The sequence below is a fragment of the Triturus cristatus genome, chromosome 6 (genome assembly GCF_964204655.1).
Source record: "Triturus cristatus chromosome 6, aTriCri1.1, whole genome shotgun sequence".
NCBI lineage: Eukaryota > Metazoa > Chordata > Amphibia > Caudata > Salamandridae > Triturus > Triturus cristatus.
Window position 1 is genome coordinate 1,844,199,664 of NC_140589.1, and position 20,163 is coordinate 1,844,219,826.

Here is a 20,163-nt window from a genome sequence, read left to right on the forward strand (position 1 = left end):
ATGTTTTAAAAAGCAAAACATGAATAAAAGGCATTGTCATTTACAGTGCCAATCCCTCAAACTCACGTAAATGCGAGACCTATTGCATTGCAAATGCTTGTTATTTTTTGTAGCATATTTATATAGCGCGACCTCGACCCGAAGGTATTGGAGCGCTTTACATAGCACCGTATTTAGATTACACATTCAGGCACCGGGAGATTAAGTGATGTGCCCAGAATCACAGGATGTGGACGCGACCTCGAGGCTCGAACCCTGGTTTCCTGCACCACAGGCGGCAGCGCAGCCGACGGACCACATCCTCTCCCAACCAGTCTGGACGGGAGTCGGGACACGCTGCAGGAAGGAAAAGTGTTATCATTGCAATGCTCACCTACCTATGAACCCTGCACCGAAAAGTAGCTTCCACCGGCAATGGCGCCCGTGCACTTACTCTGCACATTATTTTTGTTGGTCAATTGTGCGCCACGCTGTGCATTCACTTTAGCAATGTACCCTGTATTCACTTTAACAATGTGCTCTGAATTCACTTTAACAATGCGCCTTTGCGCCTAATCAGATCATTTCTTTCCCCTTTGACAAAGGGTCAGCGCGCCACGCCCCAGTTCCTTTCTGGCCTCTCGTCACAGCAGGCTGCACTTTAATTAATCTCTGTAGCTTCCCACAACACTTCCCAACCCGCGCTCTGCATTGAAATAGGCGCGTTTACAACTAGGCAGCCCAAGCTGGCCGCAGCATTGAATGAGTTAAGCCAATGCTGTTTGCAATGCACAGGTGAGGAGAGCAGGAGATGCATAGTGACCACACCGTCATCCGCTTCAGTCAACACGCATCCACAGACATCACCCAAAGATTACACTGACACTTTATTTGTGGGTGAAGAACTGCTGCAGGTTTATTTCATACAACACAGTATGATAATAAAATTGGGTTATCTTACGGGCGATCCAGGGCAGGCAGCCCCTTGCTGCCCGCCCGCCTGGTGAGCCAGCACACACGGTGGGTCGATGCCCGGCAGTGTGGCACATAAATATTTGCAGATCATCCACTGGGTCACGTGATCTGCCTCCTACTCCCGCCCCTTCCGACAGGGGCGGAGCGTGTTGTGGCCACCCCCGGTTGGTCAGGCCCCCCAACCGCCCGAAGGACTAACGGGGCGCCGTCGCGGTCTTCCCAGAACCCCCTTCGGCTCCTGGACCTTGGCTCGGGCACCCTTACTGTGCCGGACAGGGGTACCCTTACTGTACCGCCTGTCGCAGAGGTACCCTTACTGTACCAGTCTGCATCCAGATCGCCCTGTAACTCCGCCTGCAACGCAAAAGAAAGAAAAAATTAAACATTCCAATAACGCGCTGAGCCTGACACGCGGGGTAAGAGGAAAGGGTGGGTGAACGCGTGTCCAGGCTGGTGCGGCGCGCAGGAGACAGAGGAGGAACTGGGCGAGGGAGCCAACTAAGTAGGGGGGTAAGCCGCGCCCCCCGCCCCCCCCGGCCCGCCTCCAGCTCCACGCGATAGGGAGTTTTACCCGAGTGGGCGTAGGCCTCGCGCGCGAGGCAGCAAGGGGGGGAAGGCTCCGACGGGCGGCCACTAGAATGCTGCCCTGCTGATGTCCCATTGCTTGGGACGCGGGCAGCGGCATAGTGACCACACCGTCATCCGCTTCAGTCAACACGCATCCACAGACATCACCCAAAGATTACACTGACACTTTATTTGTGGGTGAAGAACTGCTGCAGGTTTATTTCATACAACACAGTATGATAATAAAATTGGGTTATCTTACGGGCGATCCAGGGCAGGCAGCCCCTTGCTGCCCGCCCGCCTGGTGAGCCAGCACACACGGTGGGTCGATGCCCGGCAGTGTGGCACATAAATATTTGCAGATCATCCACTGGGTCACGTGATCTGCCTCCTACTCCCGCCCCTTCCGACAGGGGCGGAGCGTGTTGTGGCCACCCCCGGTTGGTCAGGCCCCCCAACCGCCCGAAGGACTAACGGGGCGCCGTCGCGGTCTTCCCAGAACCCCCTTCGGCTCTGGACCTTGGCTCGGGCACCCTTACTGTGCCGGACAGGGGTACCCTTACTGTACCGCCTGTCGCAGAGGTACCCTTACTGTACCAGTCTGCATCCAGATCGCCCTGTAACTCCGCCACAGCTCTGGGGAGGCTACCGTCGCTGCCAGAGCCCCCCTCTCCCAATAGGTGTTACTGATGTCCCTTGCTAGCCCGTGCCTCTTGTACGTCAAGCAGGAACATGTCCATCCCTACCCTGGACAGGTGACCCCGTCAGCCTCATAATACCCCTCAACCTTCTCCTGGATCAAAGCATGTCGCTGCCAGAGCCCCTCCTTCCGCCCTTCGCTGTTCTAGGTGCCCTGCCCCTGCGAGCCAGCTTCTAGTGGGCTGAATTATGGGTCCTGTTCTGTAACCCGTAAATATACGGTATTAATTTGCACATTACTCAGGAGCCCAGGGCAGACTAACAAAGAATGTCTTTTGGCCCCACTGCCGTTCAGCTTAGACGTGACTGGTGTTCCTAGCTTTCTTAGCGATGCCACTGGAGATCTTCCTAACGTAATTATGGGAAGCTCAAGCACCTACATATGGAGCCAGAGCTGAACCATAGCTGGATTCGTCAAGCCATAAATCCCCTTCATATCCTAGCACGAAGGTTATCATTTCCACTTTGTCTACAAAGGTGATGCATAGATAGCGTCATGGTTCCTGAATTGCTGCTGCTGCTGCTGCGGGGATTGCACGATTTCCAGCAGGAGAAAACATTTTAACGTAACTGCTAAAAGGGCGTATTCTTTTATCATGACTCCGGATAAAGCCAATATGACTGACTGAGGTGCCGGAGAATACATCGCTCAGCTCGGGACCCAAAGCTGTGCCCGTTACCCACCTCCCTGGAACCAGGGAAAGGCTGGCCGGGAAGAGCAACACCTAAATCTGATTCTCAGGCTGAAAAATATGGCATAGGTCACAAGGCAGTGGTGAAATAGGCGCTTGTGGACCTGCAATCCTGTTAAGCTTCTTTCCATTGGCCAAATTAAGTGCCTACCTGGCTTGGAATAGTGTTCCCTGCGGCTACAGCACACTAAGCAGGGTGAAGGTAACCACCCTACCTACGTATCTAAACACAAGCTGACACCACGGGTGTCTAAATTTGCTTCCTTTCACATCGTATTATCCTATTGTTTACTACAAACTGACCCCTATCTTAGCAACATCTCCTCGTTTTAGCCTTTCGACTTGCAAATTAAGGTACTATTAGGATAACTTCATGTTATCAATAATTTGTTGTGAACCCCAGTTATGATTCCGTTCATATCCTCATAGTTGGCAGGTCTCTATCTTATGTCAGTGGAGAGCAGCACAACTCCGGTCCTGCTTATTTCAGAAGGTGTTAAGCCCTTCCCATTACCAGAAAGGTTAAGTGCAAAATTCAAGAGGTATGGTCGCTCTCTGCTCTCTCAATTATTACCATGTAGATGAGGGCATCAAATTCAGCCAGCCACCCCCTAGGTGGAGGCTTGCACCCCCCCAAACTTCTGCTAGTGTAACTCCCGGCCTCACCTCCGGTCCAGTGAAGTTTAGTAATTCGCGACACTGAAAACCCCAGGGGCCAAATACTGGGCTGTGCAAATGCAGCCCAATCTCACCATGAACAATTAGCTTGGAGTTGATGGGTGTTAACCCAGACTGGCTGAAGGCAAAACCTTTGACAATCACTCCTGGCAAGGTGTGCCAACGCAGGTAGAATAAAGAGTTATCCAGCCCGCCTTACTTCCTTTCCCAGTTTGACACAGGTCGAAGAAGAATGCCCCTTCCAGAGAGGTCATGGCCTTATCCCTGCAGCCTATCCATACAGCATTCTACCGGAAATCTACAGCATTGCTTTGTAAAGCTTTACCTGGTTCCACGATTCATTATGTTGTACCCTAAGAGCCCTTTCCATATATACCCTTGCGAGATGACTCCTCTCACACACATGAAGCAGAGTTCTTACTAGTGCCTAGTCAAACTACAGACTTGAGGCAGTCAACTCAACTGTGCTCCTCGACCATAAGATGGTGCTATCTAGACAGTCGTCGCCAAGTTAAACCATATCCTGCATTGCCACAAAATTAAACAATCTCATTCAGGCGGGCTGAAGTTCAATTACAACTTATGCAGGATTATTGCATTGGTCTCAACACCCTGCGCGCCAATGACGCTACAACAAGGACGCACCCATTTCTTTTCTGGCACGGGGAGATCAAGTGATTTGCCCAGAATCACTGCATATTGAGAAGGCGCTGAGACAAGGAGGGTATTATAACTAGAAGCTTGTGGCATTTGAGGAATTATAAGCAGCCTGACACGTTCCATCGGTCTATACTAGTAAATGAGTGCTAGTATATGGATGCCGTTCACGTTTAGCAAATGCAGCAGCCACATAAGCAAAAACACAATCAATGCACCGCCATCCGAACCGTATACCCGCTCCGACATGGCCAAAGGAACTATACTGCGCAATATCTTGGGAAATAACTACATGCGCTGTAGACTGGGACTACCCACCTATTCTTCGAAGACAAACCGAAAAGTGAAAAGGCAGGGCTCAGGCACATGATAGCGTGGGTGAAACGCGCAGCTCCGGGGCCAGTGCCCAGCGGCAATCTCACGCCGGGGGCACCCCTGCGGTATTATGGAGCGCTGCAGCGTTCACGATACCGCCAAGGCACCCAAGTCCAGCAAGCCTCTCAAAATGTAGGCCCACCGCGACGCGAACGCGCCCACGAGAGGTATTGGAGCTAAAATCGTGTGAACCATGCACGCACTGGCATCATGGATCTGCCAACATGAGCCGCCAGCCATCACATGTTGCATATTTATAGACACGGAACGCTCCTCTTAGCTACGTGCTGCTCCTGTAATAGTGCACGTTGTCGCCACCTTTCCTCGAGTCCCTTCTCCCAACCCTTGACACCCCTTCCTGAGCCGCCGCTAGCATCGCGGGTGTGCACAAATCACCCCGTACCTACTGGGGGACACCTGAGCTGGGGACACAAAGACAGACGTTAATGCGCAACTCCCCCTCCAACGCGCAAGGTGTGCCCACTATCCTGCCCCTGCCTCCTGCTCCCGAGCCATTAATAGTGCTTTATAAATGCACCGGTGAAAGGAGACACCATTTTCAACCATGTGAGATGTTACTAAACATCTTAGCACGAAGGCCAAAGACCACCCTTAAAGAGGTGCACCAAATTCAACATTTGTGAGGTGCACCAAAAAACGCGGGAACAAGCGGCATCTCCTGAAAACCAAAGAAACCATTGCACAGGTTGGCGTGTACCATTAACACGCGACAACTACAACATGCTCCATTCTCTTTATAATTAGCACGGATCAGCTGGCCGAATGGAGGCAAATGCGCCATGCGAAACCTCTTACGGCAGTAGTGTATATATAGACTGTGAGGGGGGGGGGGGCAGCGCACTCACACAGCGAACTCCTGCGCGCCCTCTACCCGGTGCCGGATGTTACCCCCCCGGGCCTACAGCACCATCCTGGAGCCCCAGAGCGCAAACTGACGACATCACCAGCGGTCGCGGCCCCGGGGCAGCAGATGACCACCGACCCGCCCCGCCCCAGAAACCATATGTCGGTCCCGGCATACGATCTCCTATCTATGCCTATATGCTTCATCTAGCGGGAACTCGACCCGAAGATATTGGCGCGCGCAGCACCGATTTACAAACACAACACATGCAGGCACGGGGAGACTAAGTGATTTGGCCCGAAGCCCCAAAGCGGACGCGGCCCCGAGACAACAAACACGCCGACCAGATGCGATTGAGGACCCCAGCCCCGGTCCCCGCACATGACCTGCCCACCATGCCCACAAGCTCTACCCGGCGATCAATGCCGACTCTCGCACCCCGGCCCCCCGCTCCGAGGTCGGCAGCACTGTGCACGAAGCGGAGATACCGGGAATCGAACCCGGAGCCTCAGGCATGCACCGCATGCACTCTACCATTGAGCTACAGCTCCGCGGAAATCGATCCAAAGGAACTGGGGCACACAGCACGGTAAGGAAGGGGGCTGGCTTCTGGCACCAAGGACGATAGGAGGGTGTCTGGGCTCAATGGGGAACGTATGCTACACAGAAGGTAAGAGGTGTGTGGTGCACTTGTCACAGGCAACGCAGGGTGACTGGTCAAAGGCGAGGAGCACGCGCATGATTGCACAGGCAGCGGTTTGGGCTCCCAATGTGGCGTTACAAGTGTTTAGTCCAGTGTCCCCTTAAAGGAATTCATCTCCCAGCATGATAAGTAGGACTGTTATTCAAGAGATCGCATCGCACTGGCAGGGGCGAATTTCCGGAGCTTTACCAATATGCATCTGGGAGCCTTCGTAACCAGTATTTGGGGCTTTGCAAGCGGATCAGTGTTTTAAACAGACTTTACTGCAATGCACCGACTCGCAAATCGACGATCGACACCGTCCGGGCCCCGCGAACGACCCCGCGTCCTCCCAGCCTGTAAATAGCGCCTCTCTTAAAGACTGCCCCGTTCTATTTGCGCGCCACCAAAAACCCGACCGCAGCGTCCTACCGACGTGCAGGAGCCCCACTCGCGCCCCCCCCCACCCGTGACCATCGAGCCACAGGGCCCCGTCAACCTGGTACTGCCCAGGGACGGGGCCGGGGTGGGAGGGTTGTGCAAGACTCACCGTTGCTCGTAGCCTCCAAAAACCTCCACTAAGGGCCCGGCGCGTGGCAAGATCGGAAACGACGAGTCCAAACCGCGACCGAAAACACGTCGAGGGGCAATAACGCGTGTCCAGGCTGGTGCGGCGCGCAGGAGACAGAGGAGGAACTGGGCGAGGGAGCCAACTAAGTAGGGGGGTAAGCCGCGCCCCCCGCCCCCCCGGCCCGCCTCCAGCTCCACGCGATAGGGAGTTTTACCCGAGTGGGCGTAGGCCTCGCGCGCGAGGCAGCAAGGGGGGGAAGGCTCCGACGGGCGGCCACTAGAATGCTGCCCTGCTGATGTCCCATTGCTTGGGACGCGGGCAGCGGCAATCTGGTGAGTTTTATTTACTTTCCATCTGGCATTTATTCCCCTGCGATTGCGCAGTAGGAGTGTGTGTCTGAGAAGTGCGTGGAAGAGAGGAATGGTTCTACTCCACTGCTCTCTGTACAAAATGTTCTTTTTTGCTGTATGTTACATACTACGTGCCAGTAGGCATTTCTGTCTGAAGATTGCTTGCGGCATATTTATTTATTTTCTTTGTCCAGAAACCGACTCGATTCCTCCTATCTGTTCGAACATTATTATTTAAATAGAATGGACTGGGTGAGATCGGCAGGGCACAGCGTGCGCCTACTTTAATTTAATAGAAACCATTCTCCTACTGTTACATTTTCAAACATGCATCCCAGAGTGTCAGAAATAGCCAGTGCCTATAGATAAGGCTCGGCGGCGGGGAGAACAGAGAAGCAAAAGGACTCGGTCTCTTCCTTCTTGCCTAGCCAGACAAGGACTGTGTTTATTTCTCCTGCTCTGCCTCTGTCAGCCTCCCCCTCCCCCTCTCCCTCCCTCTTTCTTTATTTCTCTTGTTCCTTCGGTCTCTGTCTTGCTCCTCCTAACTTGCTGAAAACTTTGACTGCTAGACACGGTTCTTACCCTCTCTTTCCTCTCCTTTATTTCATTCGTTCCCTTGTGAAATGGATCCAAAAAAACACACTTGCTGAGAATGTCGTCTTTTTTCTGTCATTTTTCATTTTCTCTTCCCTTTGGTTCTCTTCCCAGATTCCAGGTCCTTGCGTTTCTTCTCTTCCTTCGCACTGTCTTCCCGGCTGGAGGTTTGCTCTCTCCACCGCCCTCAAAAGCTTTCCAGCACCCTCTAATCTTCTATAATCTACTTCATGTCTCTTGATAAAGCATTTGAATGACACTTCTCCTCTCACTGCAAGCCTTGAAGTGGGGGAACGGGGACCAGTCGCTGCTCAGGGGCCCAATAATTCACGCCTCCCTGCCTCTGTCTCTCACACTTTCGGATTATTGTTTAACCTGACGGTTCAGCCTTGTAGCTCAAATCACCAGCACCATTCCAACCATCTAGCTTCCTCTAGCGCTGAAAGGCCATCTAGTGCTTTCTCAATTCATCCATCTTTCTCTCACCTCTTCCTGATGAACATTCCTTGGTGAAGTATAGCCTCTCGCTCCCAGATTCTCGCATTTGCGAGAGTTTGAGCTATTGGTATTCTAAATGACAATGCCTTTTATTTGTGTTGTACAGGAGTACAAAGTGGGTGTTTACGCACTGCTTGTACGTTGTCAAAACACATAAATAAAAGGCTTTGTGATTTAGAATGCCAATAGCTCAAACTCTAGTAAATGCGAGACCTATTGCATTGCAAATGCTTGTTAATTTTGAGTTTGTTTTATCTCTTTTTTTAAATAATTTATTTCTATGTGTTGATTTTTACATATCTGTTACTTTATTTTTGTAGAGTGACAGTTTCCACTCGCCCCTTGGTGCACTTAGTGTCTACATAAACAAAAAGTTTAAAAAACTGTGACTACCTAACAATGTAATGGGGTTGTATGTACAGTATACAGAAATAGCGTCTGACATAAATATCATGTCTTAAATATTGAAATGTCTTCCCATTGAATGTAGTTTTTCCCTTAATAAGTCCTAAGGGCTGATATCATAGTAGACAACATTTGGGGACCCAATATTTATGTCATGATATTCTGCGATATCAAACCTGTTATGGATCCCCATTGGTCCCCTTTCCTATTTAAATGTGTCTTATGCCAGGTGGGAGGATAAGTCTCTTCCTGGCTGTACTCCTGTTGCCATGGAAATGACAGCACAGCAGACGTCCATTATGACATCAGATTTTCAAGCAAGAAGCGGACTTCATGGCCCTTCAGCCTTACTTGTTCCTTGATCTTGGTGTCTACAGAGAGAGCCAGGGGCATGGACTTTAACCAGTCTCAGACACTGGCATGCACCCCTTACTGTTACAGGAAGGTTGCGCCAATGATGCTGTACAAAAGGAAACCTCAGATATCCACCTGGAAACAGGTAGGCATGGTAAGGGGTATGTGATTGTGTGAGCCTCGGATGGGTCCATTTGAGGCCTCTGGCCTGTGTAGGACACTAGTTCCATCTCGAGCTGGAGGAGCCTTAGATGGGCAGGCAGCAGCACTGCCTCTAAGACTCAGAGAGTCGATATCATGGTTTGCATCTAGGATCCTGCTCTGTGATGACCTCTGTTTGCTGCTGTGTGCGCACTTCCTCCCATCTGGATGCTGCCGAGTTCTGAACTTCCAGAATTATGGACATCCTTCTCTCTCTGCTCCTTGCACAGAATCCTCAAGGTCACTCCCTCTGGGTGCCTAGCATTCCTTGGACAAGCATGTACCTTTCTGAGTGGTGAATGTGGATAGCATGGAAGCTTGCCATGTGTTCTAAAAAAGGAAACTATTTACCAGCCCAGTTCAGGTGCAGATAAAAGCCAGGCTTCGTGGTATGAAATTTAAACGTACACTACAAAGTCAAATCACCGCCAAAATAGAACTTGCACTTCTCTGTAAGTATGCTGGTCCTCCTGGTGACGATACCAGCAAATGTAGACATTGCTGATATGCATTAAAAGAGAAGCCATCAGCGCTTCTCTCAAACTGCATATAAAAGGACAGAACAAAGGGCGGGGGGGGGGGGGTGATCTGTTGTTAAGAAATTTCAGGCAAGAGGCGAACTTCATGGCCCTTCAGCGTACTTGTTCCTTGATCTTGGTGTCTACAGAGAGAGCCTGGGGCATGGACTTTAACCAGTCTCAGACACTGGCATGCACCCCTTACTGTTACAGGAAGGTTGTGCCAATGATGCTGTACAAAAGGAAACTTGCTCAGCCATCCACCTTGAAACAGGTGCTAAACATCGTTTACAATCGCATGCGATACATCGCATGCCATTACAACGCAGTCGCTACAACGACCGCGTTGTTACATCGCAAACCATTACTATGCAAGTCGTTACAACGACTTGCTGTAGGGGGCGGAAGGTGTTTGATTTAAAATCCAACACCTTCCCTACTGTTGCACAGACTGCAGATGGAATAGTAAATTATTCTTTTCCAACATCCAGCGCCCCCTACAGCAAGTCGTTGTAACCACTTGCGTTGTAACGGTATGCGATGTAACGTGGCATATTCAAACAGGTAGGCATGGTAAGGGGTATGTGATTGTGTGAGCCTCAGATGTGTCCATTTGAGGCCTCAGGCCTGTGTAGGACACTAGTTCCATCTGGAGCCAGAGGAGCCATAGATGGGCAGGCAGCAGCACTGCCTCGAAGGCTCACAGTATTGATTTCATGGTTTGCATCTAGGATTCTGCTCTGTGATGACCTCTGTTTGCTGCTGCTTGCGCACTTCCTCCCATTGGATACTGCAGAGTTCTCAACTTCCAGAATTATGGACATTCTTCTCTCTTTTGCATGCAGTAGACTCCTTGCATAGAATTCTCAAGGTCACTCCCTCTGGGTGCCTAACATTCCTTGGACAAGCATGTACCTTTCTGAGTGGTGAATGTGGATAGCATGGAAGCTTGCCATGTGTTCTAAAAAAGGAAACTATTTACCAGCCCAGTTCAGGTGCAGATAAAAGCCAGGCTTCCTGGTATGAAACAGTTAAGAGTCTGCCAAATGTAAACATACAGTACAAAGTCAAATCACCGCCAAAATAGAACTTGCGCTTCTCTGTAAGTATGCTGGTCCTCCTGGTGACGATACCAGCAAATGTAGACATTGCTGATATGCATTAAAAGAGAAGCCATCAGCGCTTCTCTCAAACTGCATATAAAAGGACAGAACAAAGGGCGGGGTTGCTCTGTTGTTAAGACATTTTCAACAAAAGCAATGTGAAGCAAGTAACAATGTTTAGATCTTAACAGGACTTTAAATACCACTTTGTAAGGTGATTTATGGATTTTACACTATGATTCCTTCTAGAACATAAGTGAAAAATTGTGCATTTAAATCACAGAGGGCAAGGCACATTAGTCAAAACATGATAAGCTAAAACTCCCACTGAAAATCTCTAATCACCTTTTCTCCACATGTATCTAGATCTCATTTTGCTCCTTTAGGCTCTCTTACTCTCTCACTTCTCCCCCGTCTCCTTATCTCTGTCCCCTCTGCCTCTCCCATCTTTTTCCCTACTACCCGTTTCTGTTGCTGTTCTGCTCTGTTGTTTTCCTTTTCCTTTATATTCTTTTGTTGTGGCTCGCGAAGCTTGCTCATGCCTATGCCTTCCAGCGCAAGCTGTGTGTAGGTTTGTATTAGGTTCTAGGTTCTAGATTGGTTTGTGTGATGTAGCGCTTGCAGTTGGGCGAGCCGGTTGAGCTGAGAGGACCTGCGGTCCTGTGCTGCACTCCAGTAATAAAGTACTGCCTATCTTACTTCCACGAGTGTGCTTCATCACTTCAAGTTGGCGAAGAGTGAACTCGAATGCCTCCGTTCCCACGCATTTTGCAGTTTCTTCATCTTGGATCTCCTTTTCGTGAAGTTAAGAAATTACAGTGCTGGACACAGTCAAAAAGGAACTGAAATTTCTACAAGGCGATTAACTCCTCTACTGGTCATCCTTGTGGTTGCTTCTTGGGTGAGTCATTTTCGGCATTTCTATTGCTGTTTGGCCTCCTAAGACCCTGATATGACCCTGCAATGAGGCACACTCTCCCCTGCAACGTTGTTGTCATGGAATTGCTGTAACAACGTACGCGCGAGAAGGATTTGTCAGTTGCTTATCGACACGCTACCTGTTGCCTATGATAGAGCGCGGGTCACCAGTTCAGGTTACACACACACATACCTAATACTCACCTGGGCCCATAACATTCACACAGATAAGCTAGTAAACCCCGCTGACAAATTTCTGAGTTTTACCTGTAATTTGAATTTCACCTTTACCAAGTCTTACCAATTTCGTCTCCTTAATAATTCCTTTACTCAATGAATCAGGTTGCTGAGATAGTTTAAGGTAGAAAATGACATTTAACTTTAAACTTGAAATAACCAAAAACTCAAAAATTTTAAAATCTTTATCCAAATCAATAAATTTGTGAGTCAAAATCAATTGCAGTTTAAACACCTTCTCTCAAGAGGCAAGATAAAAGTCAAATATAGCAAAGTCATTATAATGATCAATGATGACGGTACCTGGAAAAGGAAAGAGAGAGAGAGAGAGAGCAGGTGCAATGACAGGTTTCGCAGAATTATATTTACCTAAGGTGATAGATGAACCCAAGTCCTTGAAGATGGGCCAGATAGAATCTCCGAAGACAGGATATAGGAGGGGCGGGCAGATTCAGATCTGGGAAGGTGATCTCTTCTAAAGTGCAACACCAGCGTCGCCCCCCTCTCTGGCATTACTCTCCTCGAATGTCCCTCTTCCGAAATCCCATTCTAGATGATTAGATTATCGATCAGAATCTCGTTTTCTCGAGCAGAGTTTCTGGCAGCAGGGTCTGAGACAGCGTCTCGGATAGAATCTGTAGCAGCATACGTGTTGGGTCGGTGACGAGTCGGAATGACGGATCTGACAAGTCTGAGAAAGTCTCTAGCTAACTTACCTCAATTATACTATTCTGTATTCGTGTCCCACCCCCAAAAGTTGCAATATTCATGTTTTCCCCTATTCTGATTGGTCAGGGCGAGGAGGTGAGTTCATCACACCATATTAAAAGTAAAATTTTCTCTTTGGACTATTGTTCTAAGTTTCCACCCTAATTTACTTTCCCATAGCTTTATTCCCAGCCGCATTTCATATTATGATCAATATAAGTTATACATTTTATTCAAAATTGATGCTCTCGTCCGGTTCATTAGTTGGCTTTCCCAGGCGCCTTCGCCCAATGTGGCCTTGGCTGTGATTCAAGTGTGTCATCATGGTTTCCGGCAAGTTTCTATGCGCCTGCGCGCGGAACAGGTGACGTAGGGATTTCAGTCACCCTCCGCGGCCCAAATATGAACTAATAATAAAGTCAGAAAAAGACACGTTAGAATGAGACAATAAATGATTTCACTGTATACCACTTATCTCTACTCTATCCCCATTTACTTATTTTAATCTTTCGTATTAGTACTTAGTAGAACTTATAGGTTTTGGTTTAAGCGACAGCATGTGCATTATCATGTGAGTTTCAAGCGGCCATATTTAAAGCTATTGCGCAGCTGCAAAGTTTTCCCGCCAAGCGAAAGAGGACGCCATACTACGTAGATGCAGTAGACGCCGCCATTTTTAGACACTCAGGTTACTTGTTAGTAATACACATAGGCAAGCATCCCCTGGATACAATATAATGAATATAATGCAATATTAGTATTTACAAGACTTGTTGGTTACGTGGTTACATGTTATTTGAGAGTATTGCATACAAGCAAGTTTCTAGAATACAAAACCTTGCTCCATCACCAAGTTACAGCACCTCCGCCACGGCATCAGCACTGAGAATTTCTTACGCTACCTGTTGCATAGCTACAGCGTCTCTACCACAATTTCTGTTTCCGCATTAACAATTCCTTGGGCACCCCTCCTACTGTCTTTCGGCTACGGCGTTTCTTTACGGAGGTAATTTAAAAGGAATTTAATAGACGTCACTGCCGATGCACTCGACTTTATTGCTAAATAAACACCAGTGGGCACATGCATCAAAACCAGAAATAGCGATTCCTTAATTGCAAAAAATAAGGAATCGCAATTAAGAAAGCGCTATCTGGAATGCATGAAACCACACGCGCACAAATAGCGATTCGCTAATAATCTCAAAATCCGGAGCAAGTACACAAATGCGACTCGCAAAACCTGAAAATCCCAAATAGCGAACTCGCTAATTGCAAAAAGCGGGTCGCATTGGAAGTAGGCTGATGACATCACAACCAGGAAGTCACACAGTCCATGCTTCATTCAGTGCCCTGAGGAGCTCAGAGGAGGAGACAGAGAACTGAGGCTGACCAGAATCAATGACATCTCTGTATCCAGCTACCATTTCACACCTAAAATGGATAAAAATGCTTCAGGGGAGAGTGCCACGCCCAGGAAGAGGAAAATGAAGTTCTCAGAGAGGGAGTTGGAATACTTAATTGAGGAGGTTAGCAGGAGCCACGATAAGTTATTTGGGAAATTGTCCCTGAAGGTTCCTGAGGCTGAAAAGCGAAAAATATGGTTGCACATCCAGGCTAAAGTCAATGCTGTAGGAGTCACACACCGCAGCATTGATGATTTGAAGAAGAGGTGGTACGACCTCAGGATCGGTGTCCAGGAGTGCATTGCCAGAAGGCTGAGGGAGGCAGGTGCTACAGGAGGAGGACCATCGACTGCACCCACAAACACAGCCCTTGAGGACCTTGTTGAGGCGACAATCCAGCCTGAGGCGGTGGTGGGAGTCACACAGCTGGACACATCAGGCGCAGCAAGTACATCACAAGGTAAGATGAATGCAAGCGTTAATCCCTTGCGTAATGTATGTTCAGGCACATCCCCCCAGGCAAACCCAGAATGCAGATCAAACTCCAGGCCATGTTTCCCCTCATACACAAAATGCATCATGGGAGTTGTAGTCATGTCAGCAAATAGTGCATTCAAAAGCAGCAAGGGAAATCAGAAAACACCAACACAGCATGGCAGCCAGTGTATTCAGTCAGTGATTTTATCAGAGCAAAGTATGCCAAATGTTTAACAAATGTAGGATTCACAAAAATTAACAGTGCACTGTTTCACATCACAGATGCAGCGTAGGCAGACTCTGATGACAGTGACCAACTCCACATCTCAGAGACACCTGTGGAGAGCGAAGTGGAGACTCCAGTGGCCCACGCAAGCCCACCCCCATCACCACCACCACTAAAACGCAAGGCACAACTAACTCCAGCACCTACTACAGTCTCCATCCAGCCACGTGTTGCCGCACCAACTCCAACACCAGCACAGGTCCAACCAGGGCAACAGCGCAGGTCCAGGGCACGTATTGCAGCACATGCAGAGCATGCGACAAATGTCTATGGTGGTGTAGAGTCACAGATGCTACGCGTGCAGCGCCTGCAGGGAGACACATGGGCACGATCACACTCCAGATCTCCAAGCTGGCAAAGAATATAAGCACAATGGCGGACAGTGTGCGTGACCTATCAACAGTGGTTCCAGAGGGCAATCGTCAAACTAACGCAAGCCTACAGGAGCTCACACGGGCGGTGCTTGCAGGACAGGCCACGAAGTGGAGAAGGCATCGCCAGAGCCTGATCCGCACCTCAGCAAATACAAGGGCCATCAAAAAGCTCTGCAACACCACAGCGCTATTGGCTTGGCGTTCCGTTGCAATGCAAGTTGACCTCAGTCATTTCTGTGGGGATGTTGCAAGTGCCTTGGGACAAGTGACCACAGCGGTGGAACACTTACAGTCCGGGACAGTGAGTGCCATCAACTTGGAAGGGGAGGAGGGGAGTGAGGAGGCATCGAGCCTTAGTAGCATGTTGGTGCCAGTGACCCCTACCAGGAGGCGCAGTTCGCGCAGCACCACATCCACACACACACACATCCTGTTGATGTTGCAGAGACACGCAATAGGAGGCTGGGTGTATGTGGCAGGAGGCGCTAGCCATGCATATACTAATTTCTGGGCCGTGGTGGGGTAACCATGGTCCTTTATGACGTGGTGATTGACATACAGTGCTTTTAACTATTTTCTGTTGACTTTATACCTCAATTCAATCACCCTCACAATTTGCACTATTCAAAGTTTTACTTCACATGGGCTCATGTTAATAAAACATTTACGTTCACTCTTTAGTTGTTAAGGCTCATTATTACCTGCATCAGAAGTAATGTTGGGTGATGTGTGCACGTCTTCTCCGTCCTTCTGCTGAGTTTGCCACATGCGCCTGTTGTGCGGGTGGTTGGTCGTCCCCATCAAACTCAAAGTCGGACATCTCGAGGTGTATGCCTCTTCTGGTGGCAATGTTGTGCAACATGGCACATGCAGCCACGATCCTGCAGCAGGTCTCTGGGCTGTACTGAAGCGCTCCACCAGTCTTGTGAAGAATGCAAAAACGACTTTTCAGAATCCCGAAGGTGCGTTCTATCACATTCCGTGTGCTTATGTGTGCCGCATTGTACCTCTGTGGTGTTGCTGGGTTGAGGAACGGTGTCAGAATGTAGTCCCGCACGGCGTATGCGCTGTCACCTACAGGGTGGAATGCAAAGGGCTAGCCACAGTTATGCACTTACATTTGGTTGCTTGATGTAGCAAATAGGTATGTGTGTGTACCGAGTAGATGTCCGTCGCCAAATTCACCCCTGAGCAGACGCCTGTGGATGCCACTGTGCCGGAATATATAGGAGTCATGTGTGCTTCCTGGAAATTGTGCCACGATGTCTGTTATAATATGCTTTGCATTGCACACAACTTGCACATTAATGGAGTGGTAAGACTTCCTGTTCCGGAAGATGTATTCGTTGGCTGCTGGGGGACAGATAGGGACATGCGTACAGTCTATGCATCCGATCACATGAGGGAATTGGGCCACCTGGTGTAACTCTTCTTTTGTCTGATTCAACTCCTGTGGGGTCGTGGAGATGGTGATGTGTGTGTGGATCCTTGTCATCATGGCGTCAAGGAAGTTCTTGAAGAAGCGTGAGAGTGAGCTTTGTGTAACCCCTCCGGCTACAGCTACTACCCCCTGGAAACTGCCTGACGCCAATAGGTGCAGGCAACATAGCACCTGGACATGTGCGGGGATTGCATGTGTCCTACGTGTCTGGTGCTGCAATAGTGGTTCCAATTCAGTAATTAGGTGCATGATCATTGCACGGTTCAGCCTGTACTTATCGTAGAGGTCATCCTCAGTCTGGCCCAGCAATGTAATGCGCACTCGAAAAATCCTCTCCTGTATCCTCCTTCTGCGCTGAGCTGCTTCATTGATCCTCATCCTCCTCGCCAGCACGGAGAGGGCTGCCATTGAGAAAGGCTTCTGGGTTCTCCTGAGTCATTTTTCAAGGGTTTCTGATTAGTGGCACCTGTGCAAATTCTTTTTCTTTAACCTTTACCAACTGATTGTGATTCCCCTTATTCTGCACTTGCAACATAGCGATTTTCCTGTTAATCGCTAATTGCGAGTTTCTATGCATTGCATTGAGAGTCTTTGATTGCTAATCGCTATTTGCAGTTGCATGTTTCGCTGCTACGGAATCGCAAATTCGGTTCTCGCTAACTTTGCGGGATATTATTTAGCGATTTTTTTTTTTGCATTTTCGGTATTTTGATTGATGCATTGGAAAGTGCTCTTTTGAGGGCACTTACGGTCTATTTTTCCGAATCATAAATTTTGCGAGGATATTTTTGCTTGATGCATGTGGCAGCAGATGCCTTCTCAGGGCAGAATTTAAAGCGCATTGGATCTTATCACCTTATAATTGGTATTTATTTTTATTCTTCTATTATTTGCTCATCCGGAAATTTTACTGCTATTTCACTAGAAAACAAAATTAACAATATTTAGCCTACTAATTGTTTTACTTTCACTCAAAGCATTCTGCATAGTAAACGGTGAAGAATGGACAGTGTGCAACTGCAGTAATTATGCACTGAACTAGTCCATTTAACTATGAGTACAACAAACTTCACAATCAGCCCTCCGCAACCATTCTGGGTCTCTGGAAATGAACCCCAACTCAAAGGGATTGAGTGGAAAGAATACTTCATCCATTACATTGATGCAATTAATGTTGAAGAAGAAATGTCAAATGAACAAACAAAAAAAATCTTATTGCACTCCTTAGGCCCTATTGGATTAAGGATGTTTTCTCGCATTTCAAAGACCTCTGTCACGGGGGACCGTAATGTGTTTACTAATGCCATTAATGATCTTGATAAGCACTTTTCTCCTAAAGTATGCATTGGTATCACCAGATACAAAAAATTTCAACGTAAACAATCTAAAGTGGAAACTATTGATGAATATGTAGCAGATTTACAAAAGTTAGGTGCCGAGTGCATGTTTGGTACATTACCTAATGATTTCATTCGAGACCAAGTAGTTATGCAGTGCAGCAATCCAGCTATCCAAGAAAGACTTTGGATAAACGGGGATTCTCCTTTACATACAGCTTTAACTTTAGTTAGGAAAGCTGAATTATCAGACAAAAGTGCTGTAGCCTTACAAATTAAAGAGAAGGAGTCATATTACATAATGACATTCTGCTACTATGTCACAAAGGCATTTTGGCATTGGTCGCATTAAATCCATTGTTAAAAAATTGGTCTAGTGGCCGGGTGTTGACTCCTCCATTGACAAGTTAGTAAGAGAATGTACAGATTGTTCTAAAGCAGATAAATCCCTGCAAACATGTAAACCTCCCATGGTTGTGATGGTTGTGAAAAAACATCCTCAGAAGCCATGGGAGTCTGTGGCTTTAGACATTGTGGGTCCCGTTGGCCCATCACACCTCTACAATATTGTTTTAATTGACATGTTTTCAAGATGGCCTATAATCCAGGTGGTCCAAAAAGTTGACACTATGGCAGTATTATCCTTCTTAGACAAAATTATTGCCAAGAAGGAATTCCAGTATCCTTATTAAGCGACAATGGTGTACAATTCCAGTCTAATACTTTTAAGCAATATTGTAGCAGAGTCGAAGTATCATTGAAGACTACCTCTCTTTACAGCCCGAGCGGAAATGGCATGGTAGAAAGGTTTAACCGTGTCATTAAAGGGGTTATACAATCTGCTTGAAACAATAACAAAAATTGGGAAATTGAATTGTCTAAAGCGGTTTGGGCTTGTAGAATTACTGACAATGAACTGATAGGAATTTCTCCATTTGTATTAATGAGAGGACGTAAACCTAGAGCAAAATTTAATCTTAATTAGTTATTTAATTCCAGTGTTGAACCATGGTCTTTGGAAGAAGTAAGGAAAATAATTTCTAGTTCGCAATTGAAGAATAAATGTTACTTTGATTCAAAAAATTGTACCAAACCTGTTAACATCAAAGTTGGTGATTGGGTATGCATACTTAAACCAGGCTTCATACCCAAGGGTGAAAGTAAGTTCTTTCCTCCAGCAAAGGTCTGTGAGGTGTTACTGAATGCTGTTCGTCTTGATAATGGTAAAGTTTGGAATCTCAAACGTGTTGCATTGTGTAAGAATCATACTGATTGGGGCATTGACATTAGTCAAGCAAAGAGATATGTTCATCTGGATGACTCAACAATGGACACTAATGGTGTTCTTAGTGACGAAGTTGAAACTGATATTAACCAACATGGGACTGCTACTTATGTCAACACTCCATCTCATGAAATGAATGATGCTGTATCTAGTAATGAAAACCAAGAACACTCTGTAAATTCTCATCTAACTGAGATGCGATCTCCAACCCAAAACATTGACGATCCTCAGTCTCATATAGATGAAAATAAGTTGATCAAACGCAAGTGTAAACCTCCTTCATGGTTGAAGGATTTTATTGCGGAACGTTGTAAATAATTTGTACACTGTTTTTTTTATTCCTCTTTATTTTTCTGTTTAAAGGGGGAATTTGGTGGGGTCCATATTTTGCATTATTAAGCTTGTTACAGTTTTTATTTTTGTTTATTTTGAAGAGGGGGATGTGTTGTGGCTCGCGATGCTTGCTCGTGCCTATGCATCCCCGCGCTAGCTGTGTTTAGGTTTGCATTAGGTTCTAGGTTCCAGATTGGTTCATGTGATGTAGCGCTTGCAGTTGGGGGAGCCGGTCGAGCTGAGAGGACCTGCGGTCCTGTGCTGCATTCGAGTAAGAAAGTACTGCCTATCTTACCTCCACGAGTGTGCTTCATCACTTCATCTTTCTCTCCCTCTCTTCTCGTTTTTCTGGAACCTCTTTTCTCTATCTTCTTCCTGCTTCCCAATCTTTTTTATTCTCCTCTCTTTCCCACCCTTCTCCAAAGACCATGTACACAATGTTATGGTGGTGTATGTACAGCATACAGAAATAACCTCTGACATAAATATCATGTTTTTAAATATTGAAGTGCCTTCCTCTTGAATGTTGTTTTTCCTCTTATTAAATCTAAAGGGTCGATATTTATGTTGACAACATTTAGGACCCAGTATTCATGTCAGA